The sequence below is a fragment of the Lissotriton helveticus genome, chromosome 12, assembly GCF_964261635.1.
Source record: "Lissotriton helveticus chromosome 12, aLisHel1.1, whole genome shotgun sequence".
NCBI classification, from domain to species: Eukaryota; Metazoa; Chordata; class Amphibia; order Caudata; family Salamandridae; genus Lissotriton; species Lissotriton helveticus.
Window position 1 is genome coordinate 219,276,281 of NC_136073.1, and position 14,446 is coordinate 219,290,726.

A 14,446-nucleotide genomic window follows, 5' to 3' on the forward strand; every position below is an offset into this window, starting at 1 on the left:
TACAGTTGTTGGTTATGTGTGTACTGTGCAGCGTTAAGTACATGCATTAAATAAATGCACTTCACATAATGTGATAGTGATACGTGCTGTACTACCCAGGTCCTGCCTTGTAATTACATCCCTGTTTCATCAAGAAATCTCCCCTCAGTGGCACTGTGCGGGGGCGATGATGTGACACCTTCTAACACAGCATTGTAAAACTAAAGCAGGAGGCAGGCACATCCCTTTAGCCAGTGGCATACCCCAAAATGAAGCCCGTTCCGGAATAATTGATCTCCCACATACCACAGATATTCATTGGCCTTTGGCTGAGTGTGGGCCCCTTCAGGTTCTGGGGCCCCATTGATGGTGAAGCTACCCAAGGGCTGCAGGGGCCTACGTTACATCCCTGCCTTCAACGGGTCTGGCCAATATGGACACTGCACTCTTTCTCTCCAACTTCCTACCTTTGAATCCGTGCAGTGTTCGTAAATAAGTATAGGACGAAAGTTTGTTTGGGATTTTTACATTGTGGGTTTTGTGAGACGATGCAAGGTAAGGCCATGATATGAATTGTATAAATCAGATTTTTTTTTTTTTAGATGAACACTTAAACTATGTTTTACTTGGCCTCTGTGGAGGGACGTGTGAAGCCGTTTTCAAATCAATATAAATAACACCAGATTATGTACTTCCAGTAGAGATGTACACATTCGAATGAGAAAATGGCAATACTTTCACCATATTTCCAATTACATGTCACGCATATTTACCGTTTTGGCGATGCAGCCCTTGGACAGGGCCTCAAGCTGAACTGCTCTCGCGCCGTCCTGTGAGGACACGCGTGCGTTCGTTATTCTGACTTGTATCCCGCGCACTGCGCGCACCCGCCGCGACGGCGATGGCTGCCTCGGGTCGGCTGCAGCTGCTGTTTATTGAGCACCGAGAGCGGCGGCCTGTCAAACCAGATCACAAGAAACATCTTAAACAGGCAGGCCGCCGCCTGTGAACCCGAGGTGCTGGCTTTGCATTTTTGTACACTAATAACGCCGAAGAAACAAGCCCCTCCTAATGGTTTAATCTTGCGCGCTCCCCGCTGCTCTAATTACCGGCTAACCGAGCCGAGTGGCCGAGGTGCGAGGGGTAATTAAGCCGGAAGCCCGTAATGTGAGTGCGGATAAATCTTTCAACGAGCGGCTGGAGGCCGCCCTCCGCTGCGCTGCATCCAGCTGACCTGAGGTGCGAGGGTGCGCGCAGGGGGCCTGCTCCGGAGGGGACCCCGCGCACGGGCATGCTGCTACCAGGCACCGACCTTTGGGCCCTGCAGCGATGCTCGGACTCCCTCCCCTCACCAGTTCAGTGCCTTGGACTGCTGAATCCAATAGTTGCAGCACAACTGAAGACTTTTGGCAAACTCACTTCAGACCTTTTGTGCTCACCTACCTTCGTTTCTTCTTGACAGGCTGAAGTCTGTAATCTACCTCAGAAGTAGAGCTGGTAAATTGTACCCAGCGTTTTAAACAAGCTGAGGATCGCCGGGCGCGAAACAGTGCGGTGGCGCAGCACGAGACGCAGTCGCCGTGAGCGTGCACGGAGGCTGAGGATCGCCGACGAAGAGTCTGCCTGCTGCCGAGACTGACCCGAAGAGCCCGGTGAGTCTGGGGGGGGGGGTCGGTGAGTGTGTGTGGTGGGGGGGGGGGGGGGGTCGGTGAGTGTGTGTGGTGGGGGGTGTGTGAGTGTTGGGGGGGAGAGAGGGTGCCTGTGTGTGCCTGTGTGCGTGTGTGCCTGTAGGTGCGCGTCCACGGTCTCTAGCGAGACCTAATTAACGGCACAAGCTGTTCACTGTGAAGCGCGTTCACAGACCTGGGTCGGCTCGTGCCCAGGTCTCTATCGGCTCGCTCACAGCTCTGACTCCCTTGGCAGGGAGGAAGGCGGCTATAAGTCTCGTTGGCGCAGCGCTTCGCGCTGCAACGCCAGCGAGACCTAAAAAGGATGAGGGTGAAGTTTTAGGGGGCAGGAGAAGTTTTTCTTCAAGTATTTCTTCAGATAGGCAAGCAAATGTATGTTTCCGTTCTGTTAGCACATGTAATTGCCTACAGTCAATCTTTTTACTGTTAGGTCAATTTTGACATCGGCGAGATTATGCCAAGGTACAGGATCAGCATTTTCCTTGTATCACCAATATGATGCATTGTTTTCTACGGCTGTGGGCATGCAATGGGGTAGAATGGAAATCAGCGCAAGCTGGGACTCGTGAAGACATATCAGATGACATTGTGACAAATCTGTGTACAATTCCTAATCTATGTTGGGGGTGTGCATTGTACATTATGACATCCTTAAGATGACCCTAAACTTTGGTGCATCAAGAATATTGAAGAACAAGTTCCTCTGGTAGAGACAATATCTACCTGCAGTTTCCTTACCTTTGAATTTTCCAGGCGTTAGACTGGATCCGGAAACATGTGCATGAGCAGTACCCCTGCATGCCGTCAGGTGGCTCTGTTCGGTTCCGTGTGGCTTCATTGGCGCCAGATGTGACATCACAGTTACCTACATAGGTGCCACCCAGGTACGACAACGTCAGTTACTTTTCATGACTTTCCACGTCAGAAGCGCAGAGTGATGTGGTGAACTGACTAGTGTGTCTCGAAACTAGGGCCTTGAAAAGGGAGCAACCCAAGCCCTATAAATGTGTCCGCGAAGAGGGGTGGCATTGTCGGTTTGTAAGAAATCTGCAGCTAGACATTGTCTCTACCAGATAATGGGTTAACATAGGTAAGTAACTTGTTCATCTAATGGAGACTTCTAGCTGCAGATTCCTTACCTTTGAACAGATAACCAAGCCATAGCATCCAGGCGGTGGGCTGCGGACAAATTGACGAAACTAAGAAGTCTTGCAGGACCGTACAGGCAAAATGCCCGTCCTTGTAGAACTGACTGTCTAGGCAGTATTGGTTGGCAAACGTGTACAGGGAAGCCACACTGCTGTCCGGCAGATGTCCAGGACTGCAACACTACAAGCCAACGCAGCTTTTCCCTTCGGTAGAATAGGCCCGTAAGCCCTCAGGAAGCTAGATTTTAGCCAGTGCATACTAGAGCTTGATACAGAGAACGATCCAGCACGAAATGTTAGTTTATGAACAGACCGACCTTTTATAGCTGCTACATAGCCCACAAACAGTTGGTTGTCCACCCAGAACTATTTTGTGCGGTCAAAGCAGAATGACAACGCTCTTTTTGGGTACAGACGGTAGAGTTGTTCCTCCTCTTTAGAGGGATGTGGAGGAGCATAAAAAGTGGGCAGAGTGACAGATTGTCCTAAGTGAAATCGGGACACCACATTAGGCCGGAAAGAAGCTGTGGTGCGACGCAGCACCTTATCCGAGAATACCATAAGATAGGGATGCTTGGATGATAAAGCCTGTAACTCACTCTCCCTCCTGGCAGATGTTATTGCCACTAAAAAGGCTGTCTTGATGGTAACAATAGTGAAGCCACTCAAAGGGAGCACACATGAGATAAGTGAGAACCAGGTCAGGTCCCACGGAGGCATTATGAAGGACGAACTATGTACAAACCCTTTCAGGAACCTATTTACAACAGGGAACTTAAAGAGGGTTGGTCAGGTAGCTGCAGAAAAAAGAGCAGAGCAGAGAGATAACCTTTGAGAGTGCCCAGTGCAGAGTCCTGCTATGCAAGGGTAAGAATGAAGAGAAGAATATCAGAAAGAGAGGCAAAAACAGAGTCAATAGAGTTTCAGTACAATATTTCACACATTTTTTGCAAACGGAGAAGGCGTTTACCGCTTTTATGGAGGGCCGCCAAGACAACTTAGATTTAGACCTTCCTCCCGAAGTTTGCAATCAACTGTCGCCGCTGAATCTCCATGCAAGGAAGTGGATAGTTGACAGGTTCGGGTGAGGGACCCTCCCCTGCTGCTGCGACAGAAGATACTCGCAAAGGGGCAGACTGATTGGAGGATCAATGTTCATTTTCAGAAGCTCGGGATACCAAACTCTCCGTGCCCAGTCCAGAGCCACAAAATTCGGCAGGGAAGTCGTTGGGGTCTGGGATTTTTTTTTGTCTCCAATTTAGAAATTGCAAAAAACACAGTTGATGGACAGAATGTAGAACAATGTCATATATTCACCCCAGTACAAGGATCTGGGCCTAAATCCATCGTTTTTTTGCACTCCACACCACCCTGGGTTAGACACTGGCTATATGCAAATCAGCTCTGACCCCGTGCCTCATGGGAACAGTCCAGTCCGAACTACCAAGCCATGTCTTTCCCAGACCGGAATCAAGCATCCAAGGACCGGTTTCTGGCTATCAGCCTTCATCAGCCTGGATAGCTTGACTCCAGTGGTGTGGAGAGCCTGGGACTCACGTCTGAGCATACCCAGCCCACTCGGGGTGAAAATTGCAAAAAACACAGGTCTGAGCATACAGAGTGGGCTGGGTATGCTCAGACGCCAGAAACCGGTCCTTGGATGCTTGATTCCGGTCTGGGAAAGACACGGCTTGGTAGTTCGGACTGGACTGTTCCCATGAGGCACAGGGTCAGAGCCGATTTGCATATAGCCAGTGTCTAACCCAGGGTGGTGTGGAGTGCAAAAAAACGATGGATTTAGGCCCAGATCCTTGTACTGGGGTGAATGTATGACATTGTTCTACATTCTGTCCATCAACTGTGTTTTTTGCAATTTTCATCCACAGTGGGCTGGGTATGCTCAGACGTGAGCTACCTGACAAATGTCCTGCAAGTGAACGCCGCGTCTCAGGGCAGTAGTGGCTGCCATCGCCCTGGTAGAATGGGCACGCAGCCCCACCGGAGGCTCCTTTTTAGCCAAGGAATAACAAGCCTTTATGCACAGAACGACCAACGAGAAATGGTCCGTTTGTGCATAGCCTGGCATTTCTTAGCGCCCACGTAACCAACAAAGAGCTGGTCATCCAACCGGAACTGTTGCGTGCGGCTCAGATAGAAAGAGAGCGCACGTTTTGGGTCCAGACGATGGAGCCTCTCTTCCTCTTTAGAAGGATGCGGAGGCGGAAAGAAGGTGGGCAAAGTGATAGCCTGCCCGATGTGAAAGGCAGTGGCAACCTTTGGCGAAAAGGAAGGACGAATCCTCAGAACAACTTTGTCCGGATGGACAGAAAGAAAAGGAGGTTTTGAAGAGAGAGCCTGAAGCTCACTCACTCTTCTGGCAGAGGTGAAGGCAACCAGGAAAGCAGTCATTAGAGTTAGAAGACGAAAAGGGTAATTATGAAGTGGCTCAAAGGGAGCGCAAATCAGAAAGGTAAGAACTAGATTCAAGTCCCGCTGAGGCCTCACGAACGGAACAGGAGGACACATGTGCGTGATGCCTTTCAAGATTCTATTTACCACACGGGACTTGAAAAGGGAAGGCTGATCTGGGAGCCTCAGGAGGGCGGAAATGGCCAAGAGATAGCCCTTGATAGTGCCCAGAGCAGAGCCCTGCTGGGCCAAAGAAAGAAGAAAAAGAAGGACCTCTGAAATAGGAGCAGAAAGGGGATCCACAGCCTTTGCTGTGCACCATGCCACAAACTTATTTCACCTACAGGCGTATACCGTTTTTCTGGAGGGACGCCTGGCTGCCATACTTAGTCGCTCGGGATACCATACTCTTCGAGCCCAGTCCGGAGCCACAAGAATAACTTTGGCCCGGTCGCGTCTGATCTTCTTCAGCACTCTGGGCAGAAGTGGTATAGGCGGAAAGGCGTACAACAGGCCGCAACTCCACTCGCGACGAAAACCGTCGCCGAGCGAGTGCGGTCTTCGAAATGCCAACGTGCAGAACTGATGACATTGTGCGTTCTCTTCGGTAGCAAACAGATCTAACCAAGGCTCTTCCCACTGCTGAAAGAGACCCTGCGCCACGTCAGAGTTCAGACGCCATTCGTGGCCCATCATACATCGACGGCTGAGTATGTCCGCTCTGGCGTTCAGAGAACCAGCCAGGTATTGAACCACCAGGGACATGCCCTGATAATAATAATAATCCACATTTGTATAGAGCACAATCACCCGTTAGGGTCTCTAGGCGCTGGGGGCCGTCGGGAAGATTAAGCAAGCTATTGCCCAGAGTCACATGGTGCCGGGCTAACCTGCCGCCGGAGCCGGGGATCGAACCCTGATCCCCAGATTCCAGCGTCAGTCGCCCTGGCCGCGGCGCCACACCTCTCCCTTGAGAGTTCCAGCCAAGCCCAGAGACGCAGAGCTTCTTAGCATAGGGTCCACGACCCCACCCCGCCCTGTTTGTTGCAGTACCACATGGCGGTGGTGTTGTCTGAACAGCTGCACTACACTTCCCCGGACTAAGCCAGCAGGTTGATGTGGAGCTGGGACTCCGCTGGAGACCAGAGGCCTCTGATCTCCGCCTCCCCCAATTTGGCCACCCCATCCCAGAAGGAACGCGTCCGTCACAACTGTATGCTCTGGTTGTGGAAGGGAGAGGGATCTGCCATTGACCCAATCGTGATTTGTGAGCCACCACTGCACCACTGAGATCTGGACGTGATCGGACAATCGGACAGGTTGTCCTAATGCTGTGCCCACTGGAACGTCAGGCCCCACTGCAGAGCCTGCATATGCCATCTGGCATGATCCCAAGCAGGATGCAGGAGGCCATAAAGCCCAGCAGCCGAAGGGTCATCCTGACCGAAACCCGGGACAAAGGCTGAAAGATCGGAATCATAGCCTGAATGTCCCGGACTCGCTGTTCGGGAGGATAAACCCAAAACCGCGCAGAGTCCAGAACCGCTCCGATGAAAAGGAGCTTCTGCGAAGGTAATCAGATGCAACTTCAGCACGTTGATGGAGAACCACAGCAAATGCAGGTGGTCGGCCGTAGTCTGGAGGTGGGAGACAACTGTCTGGGGCGAGCCCGCCTTCAACAACCAATCGTCGAGATAGGGAAAGACTGAAACCCCTGATCTGCGCAGATGAGCTGCGACCACAGCCATCACTTTCGTGAACACCCAAGGGGCGCTGGTAAAGCTAAAGGGGAGCACAGTGAACTGAAAATGCTTTTGGCCTACCGTGAATCTCAGGTAGCGTCTGTGGGCAGGCAGGATGGGGATATGGAAATAGGCGTCCTGCAAGTCCAACGCCACCATCCAGTCTTGCGGGTCGAGGGCAGACAAGACCTGAACAAGCGTCAGCATCTTGAACTTCTCATTCCGGAGGAAGCGGTTGACGTCAAGAATAGGACGCAGGCCCTGGTCCTTGTTTGGAACCAGAAAGTAGTGGGAATAATAACCACGACCTACTTCTGGTGTCGGAACGCGCCCGATGGCCCCCTTGGCCAAGAAGGCCGCAACTTCCTGCTAGAGAAGCGCCAAGTGATCCCCCGACATGCGGTGGTACTGAGGTGACATGGCTAGAGGGGTTGCCTCGAAGGGGAGGGAGTAGGCCCTTCGGACAATTTGCAGCACCCACTTGTCCAAAGTGATGTTGGGCCAGTGGTGGAGCTGATGGCGTATTCGCCCACCCACTGGCGTCTGATGGGCCTGAAAGGTCGGACTAGGAAGGCTTTGAAGTGGATGCTGCAGGGGTGGAAGTGGACTGGCCCGCCAGCTGGCCCCTTGAACCACCTCGACAGTTCCCACGTCCGCGGCCACGCTGAGGTTGTTGTTGCTGTGGCCTGTGGCTTTGCAAACGCTGTTGGGCGCCCCTTCCGTGGCCAAGAAGGGAACAAAAAGCAGAAGGCAGAGGAGACAGAGTGGCGGACTTTGCCGTAGCCCGGGAGTACTTGAAGCGCTCCAACGCACTTGTTGCAAAAAAGGCGAATGCCATCAAAGGGCATGTCCATTAAGGTGTTCTGGACATCCCCTGAAAAGCCAGTAGTCCTCAATCAGGTGTGGCGCCGAAGCGCCACTGTCGTGGAAATCAACCTGCCCAGTGAGTTGGCGGTATCCAGCCCACAACGTATGGTGAACTTTGCTGCATCTCTCCCGGCCGCAATCGCCTGGGAAAGAACTGTCTGGGCCTCCTCCGGACAGCTGGGCAGCACATGCGCAACCATGTCCCACAGAGAGTGAGTATGACGGCCGAAGAGGCATGCTGTATTCACCGACCACAGCCCTAAGCTGGCAGATGAAAACAGTTTCTTACCAAACTGATCCAGTTTCTTGGATTCCCTATCCAGAGGTGCGGTAGGGAATGTGCTCTGGGAAGCTGAGGCTTGGTGGGTTGTTGGGTAAGGAAGAGGGGGTCGCCCGGAGCCGGGCGATGGCATCGGGTCACGTTCCTATCCACAGGAGCCCCTGTGCTCGGCCTGGACCAGGTGCCCAAAAGAACGTCTGTCAGTGCTTCATTAAAAGGCAGCAAGGTTGGAGCACTTCTGTCAGGAGGTTAGTCCTGACGGCCACCGTAAGGAGCTCGAGGTGGAGAGCCTCGGCTGCCCTACGCAACACCACTGCGTAACTGGCTCCCTCCTCCATAGCCACGGTAGGAGGAGACAGCATTCCAGGGTCAGGTGAGGTGTGAAGACCACTGGCCTCCCCCAAATCCACTGCCCAGTCCAAATCATAAGCACAGTCCTGTGCTAGAGGGTCCTCATACCCCTCCCAGTCCTCCTCTTCCTCCGAAGTCTGTGGAACAGGCTCAAAATAAGTAGGACGGACATAGGGCATAAAAGGCCTCATCGGCGTCGGTATTGGCATCGAGCAATGTCGATCCGGCACCGTGTCCGGGCTGAAGCTAAGGACGTCGTCGTCCAGAAGAGCTGGCGACGTCGGAAGCGGTGTCGGGGAGATCGGCACCGGTGGAGGTGTCACGAGGTCAACCGGCATCGATCGGGGTCCGATCCCGGACCCCTGTGGGGCCAGCAGCAACACAAGGGCCGGGGCCGCCAGAGATGGTAAAACAGGACCCCCAGTCGGGCCCGTAGGCGCACCGGTGGGGCAAGGTGGCCCAAAGAGTCATGGGAGCAAGAACCTCTTGCACCTGGGCAGGCGTCGCCCCAGCACCCGGAAAGGGGGGTAGACTGGAGGCGACGTTGCAGGCTCCGCCAGAGCCGCGGGTTTGGCATCGACTGTACCCTCAGCCGCGTCGCGCAACGGCAAGTCGAAGAGCGACGGTGCTTCTTAGACTTCTTCTTGAAATGCTTCGACTTACCTGACCCCAAGTGCGAAGACTTGGATCCAGAAGAGTGGTGATGACGGCTCCGCGACATAAGATTCCCCCGTATGAATTGCATCTTAACATCCTTTTAAACAAAAAAAACAACAAAAAAAAGAATTTTCCTGTTTTTAGCTTAAATATTTTGTCACATGAATTCGATTGATATGAAATTGTTTAATTGTGTTTTACTTTGCCTGTGTACAAAAATGTTTTATTCTCTTTGTATGATTTTTAACTAAATGGAATAAAGATTCTTTGACTGACTGACTCCGCGACCGGTCCCTCGACCTCCCAGGAGCCGACTGTCGGGCTTCAAGCAACTTTCGGGACCGCTCCCTCAAAGTCTTCCGCGCCATGGCCTGGAAGTCGGGGCATGACTTGGGGTCGTGGTCGCACCCCACGCAGTAGAGACACACGCAGTGGGGGTCCGTCACCGACATCATGGGATGACAGTCCCCACAGTTCTTGAAACCAGGTATCACTACGACACCAGGAGTCGATCGACTCAAAAAGATGAGGTAAAAGGGCTCGAAAAAGTCAGTCAAAAATTGACTGGGGGTACCTGCTCTTCCCGGATCTGCGCTTGCTGGCGCGGAAAAAGAAAAAACAGACGTCAGCGCGCGTGGGCGCGTCTAAGTAGCTCCGACGACGTCATCACAACGACTCACGCGGAGCCGCACGACGACGCCTACCAACGCGCAGGGGTAATGCTGACGAAAAACTTTCCCGGTCCAATCTGACGCCTGGGGTAATTCTAAGGTAAGGAATCTATCGCTACGTGTGTCTTTCAGATAGAGGGTTCTGTATCTACCCTAAGACCGCTGTCCACATCACTATCCTGCAGGTCCCAATCAATCAATCAATCAATCAATCAATCATAGCATTTGTATAGCGCGCTACTCACCTGGAGGGTCTCAAGGCGCTTGAGGGGGGGGGGGGGGGGGGGGGGTCTGCTATTGCTCGAAGAGCCAGGTCTTGAGTTGCTTCCTGAAGGAAAGGTGGTCCTGGGTCAGTCGGAGGTGTATGGGGAGGGAGTTCCATGTCTTGGCTGCCAGGTAGGAGAAGGATCTTCCTCCGGTGGTGGCTCTGCGGATACGTGGAACGGCGGCGAGGCTGGCAGAACGTAGCTGGCGGGTGGGAGTGTAGAAGGTCAGGCGGTTGTTGAGGTACCTGGGTCCCAGGTCGTGTAGAGCCTTGTGTGCGTGGGTGAGGAGTCGGAACGTGATCCTCTTGCTGACGGGGAGCCAGTGCAGGTCCCTCAGGTGTCCGGAGATGTGGCTGTGTCGGGGGATGCCCAGGATGAGTCGTGCGGAGGCATTCTGGATGCGTTGGAGTCTTTTCTGAAGTTTGGCTGTGGTTCCGGCGTAGAGGGTGTTCCCGTAGTCCAGTCGGCTGGTGACGAGTGCCTGGGTTACCGTCTTCCTAGTTTCGGTGGGGATCCACCGGAAGATCTTTCGGAGCATACGCAGGGTGTTGAAGCATGACGACGAGACGGCGTTGACTTGTCTGGTCATCGAGAGGGAGGAGTCCAGGAGGAGTCCAGGATGAAGCCCAGGTTACGAGCGTGGTCCGTTGGCTTGGGAGTGGTGCCCAGGGCAGGGGGCCACCAGGAGGTCCCAGGCATTCAATTTCTACCCCGTGGCTTGATGTCTAGATTTTGGTCCAAATCTAAAGAGACAAGGGAAATGATCTGATTCCAAGTCAAGATCATCTGCCTGTGCTACCTCTCCCACCTCACCATCAGGTACAAAGATATAATCCAGGTGGGATAAGGCTTTGTGTGACCCAGAAAAATAGGAGTATTGCCGGTCTCATGGGTGCATGTCACCTTAAGTCAGACAAACCCATTGTGCACATGAATTGGGCTAGCTGGGTAGTTTGTGGTGCTCCATCAGGAGTTTCGCATCTATCAAACCGCACTTGCTTTATATATATAGTTGAAGTCCCCAACTATAATATGAAGGGAGGAGGGTGCCTCAAAGAGGATATCAACCACTCTAGCCAGTGTGGGGAAATGTAGTCACAGGGGGCATAAACATACACAAGGGTATCCTCCTGTCGTCCCCAGGTACCTCTCACTTCCACACATCTACCATGAGAGTTGGTTCATCTGTGGACCACTGGAAAAGGAGGAGACTTTTCAATCAAAATTGCCACTCCTCGGGACCCAGAAAGTAATCTGCAAGTACCAGAGTTGTGTATGCCCCTCGTCCAAAGAATCAGCATTGGGTGCCCTGTAGGTGTCCCTCTTGCAACATAACGACATCCGGTTGTATGAGTTTATTATATTGTGCCACCAATCCATGCTTGATCTTATTTCCCAGGTCATTAACAATGTCAAGACAGACTGCCTCTTGTCCTCTTAGTAGTTAGTTAATGCCATGGGGGACATTGGTAACATTGCCTGCTGATACTAACATGTCTCACATAGCCAGAGTTATGCCGTGCTCATGTGTGCCCTCCAAAATTAATCATGCTCAACAGAAAAAGGGAACAAAGAAAACTCCCCAAGACAACCAACCCCCTTCCCCAGCATCTCCCTACAACATTTAACCACCTTTTAACCACATGTATTTAGAACTGTGTGCATGAAGATACGGAGAAGTCTGTTGCCCACCTCCTACTGCTATTCACAACTCAGACACGTAAACACTTAATATAACAACAGAAAAGCTAAGAAAAGAAACACAGAGAAAGGGGAAAAAAGGTTGAGAGCTAAATAGGAATAGTCAGCAATACTCGGAGTTCAAACAGTAGCTCTCGGAGGTACCATGGGTAGTAAGCGGGTATCCATCACTCCTGTCTCCAGCTTACAGTTAGTTGCCTTCTCAAAGGCCATGTTGTCCCAGGTCTAGGGAATTAGTCTGCGGCTGCTGTCCCAGAGTTTCAGTGCCCTGTTCTAGGACCGTTATCGCTGCTACAAGTGGGTGTGTTCCTTCAGAGAGCAAGGATAGTTCTTCCTCCCCTGATCCTAAGGGGGAGGGTCTTTGACAGGGGGAATCCACTAGCTTTCTTTGAGATCGGTCTGCGTTCTTCCTTGGTGTCTGATGACAGCCCCCTTCTGCGGCCCACCCCTTTGATGGGTATGGAGTCCCTCACCCACTCTGTGCTGTTGTGCAGCCACTTCTCCATCCCCTCTGCAGTCTGTCCTTGGGTCTGGCTCCCACATCCTGGAACACCCACTGCCCAGTCCCCATCCTTTTAGTGGAAGGAGACTAGGCCGCTCCTCTAACCAGGTCCACGCCTCCTCTGGTGTCTAAAAGATGGATTTTCCCGGATCAAGGACCTTCGGCTTTGCAATCAATCAGGTGTGTTTGTTAAGCGTGACTACTCAACCGTAATGGTCTCAAGGCACTGGGGGGTGGGGGTTTGTCGCAGTGTCCAGTCCATCAAGGAGGGGGTCTGTCGAAGAGCCAGGTTTTGAGGTTTCTTGTGAAGATGGGGAGCGATGTTATCTGGTTGAGGTGGACCGGATGGTTCTGGCCGCGCAGAAGGAGCGGCCTCCCGATCTGGACTTTCTGGTGCGGGGGACCACGGCGTAGGAGAGCTGGGCTGATCGTAGGGTCCTTTGGGGTGCGTGGAATTTATGTCGGCTATTCAGGTATGCTGGTCCGGTGTCATGGAGGGCCTTGTGAGCGTGAGTTAGCATCTTGAAGGGGACTCTAGCTTTGATGGGGAGCCAGTGGACTTTGCTTAGGTGCTGGGAGATGTGGCAGTGTCTTGGTAGGTTGAGGACCAGTCTTGCGGCGGCGTTTTGGATGTTCTGTAGCTTGCGGGTGAAGTTTTTGTTTATTCCAGCATAGAGTGCGTTGCCGTAGTCGAGCCTGTTGGTGACCAGGGCATGAGTGACTTTGTGTTCGAGGGGGATCCATTTGAAAGTCTTACGTAGGAGGCGGAGGGTGTGGAACCAAGAGGATTAGACGGAGTTGATCTGGCGATTCTTTTTGAGCTCCGAGTCCAGGATGATTCCCAGGTGGCATGCATGGTCCGTGGGGGTGGGCGGGCTTCCGAGGGCGGGGGCCACCAGGTGTCGTTCCAAGTGACGGGGTTTGAGCCCATGGTGAGTACTTACGTTTTGTTGGTGTTTAGTTGTAGGCATCTGTTTTTCATCCATTTGGCGACAGCTTCCATGCCTTCTCGAAAGTTTTGTCTGGCGGTGTTGGGTTCGTTGGATAGGGAGAGGAGGAGTTGGGTGTCATCTGCGTATGACACAATGTTGAGTCGGTAGGTTCTGACCATGGGGGCGAGCGGAGCCATGTAGACGTTGAAGAGCGTAGTAGGGCTGAGGGAGGACCCCTGAGGGACTCCGCAGGTGGTAGGTGTAGGGTCTGAGAGGAAAGGAGGGAGTCTGACATGCTGCGGTCTGCCGGAGAGGAAGGAGTAGATCCAGTCGAGGGCCTTGTCTTTGATCCCTGCGTCGTGGAATCTGCGTTTTAGGGTACGGTGAGAGACTGTGTCGAATGCCGCTGAGAGGTCGAGAAGGACGAGGGCTGCTGTTTCTCCTTTGTCCAGTAACATACGGATGTAGTCTGTTGCGGCGCGGAGGGCGGTTTCCGTACTGTGTTTTTTTCTGAAGCCAATTGGGAGGAGTCGAGGATGTTGTGCTCTTCGATGAATGTGGCGAGATGGCTGTTGATGACTTTCTCGATTACTTTCGTTGGGAACGGGAGCAGGGAGATGGGTCTGTAGTTTTTGATGTCGGTGGAGTCCACCGAGGGTTTCTTCAGGAGGGAGTTGATCTCAGCGTCTTTCCAGTCATCAGGGAACGAGGCGGGTGCCAGGGAGCAGTTGATGGTGTGGCAGAACATGGGTGGGATGGGGTCAGCGGCTCGGTTGAAAGTGTGGTGGAGGCAGGGGTCTGTGGGAGCCCCAGAGTGGATTGACTTCATTGTTTTCAGTGTGTTTTCAGTGGTGAGGGCTGTCCAGTTGTCGATCGCTGGCTTCAGGGTGTCAGGGGTGGTTGGTGAGGGTTCAGTGTGTTGGTTGTCTTCGTCGAAGTGGTCGTAGATGCTCTTGAATTTGTGGTGGAAAAAGGTGCTGAGTTTGTCGCAGAGGTCTTGTGAGGGAGGGATGTCGGTGGACTCGCAGGTGGGTTGGGCAAACTCCTTGATGATGTTGAAGAGTTCTTTGCTGTTGTGTGCATAAGTGGAGATTCTGTCTTCAATTGCTTTTTTCCTTGTTTTTCAGATGAGTTGGTGGTGGGCGTTGGTGGCGGCTCTGAAGTTGTTGTGGGCTTCTCTGGATTTGGTGTTCCTCCAGGCCTTTGAGGCAGCGGCAAGTGCGTCTGGACTCTCAAAGTACGGTGGTGAACCA

The 14,446-nt window shown here is 52.7% G+C and overlaps 1 protein-coding gene across 1 annotated transcript in view; it reads right to left on the reverse strand.

Annotated features, from left to right (window-relative positions):
* The window catches only part of ZCCHC14 (zinc finger CCHC-type containing 14), a 799,037-nt gene that overhangs the window by 726,406 nt on the left and 58,185 nt on the right, over positions 1-14,446 (reverse strand). The gene's annotated exons all lie outside the window — the stretch shown is intronic.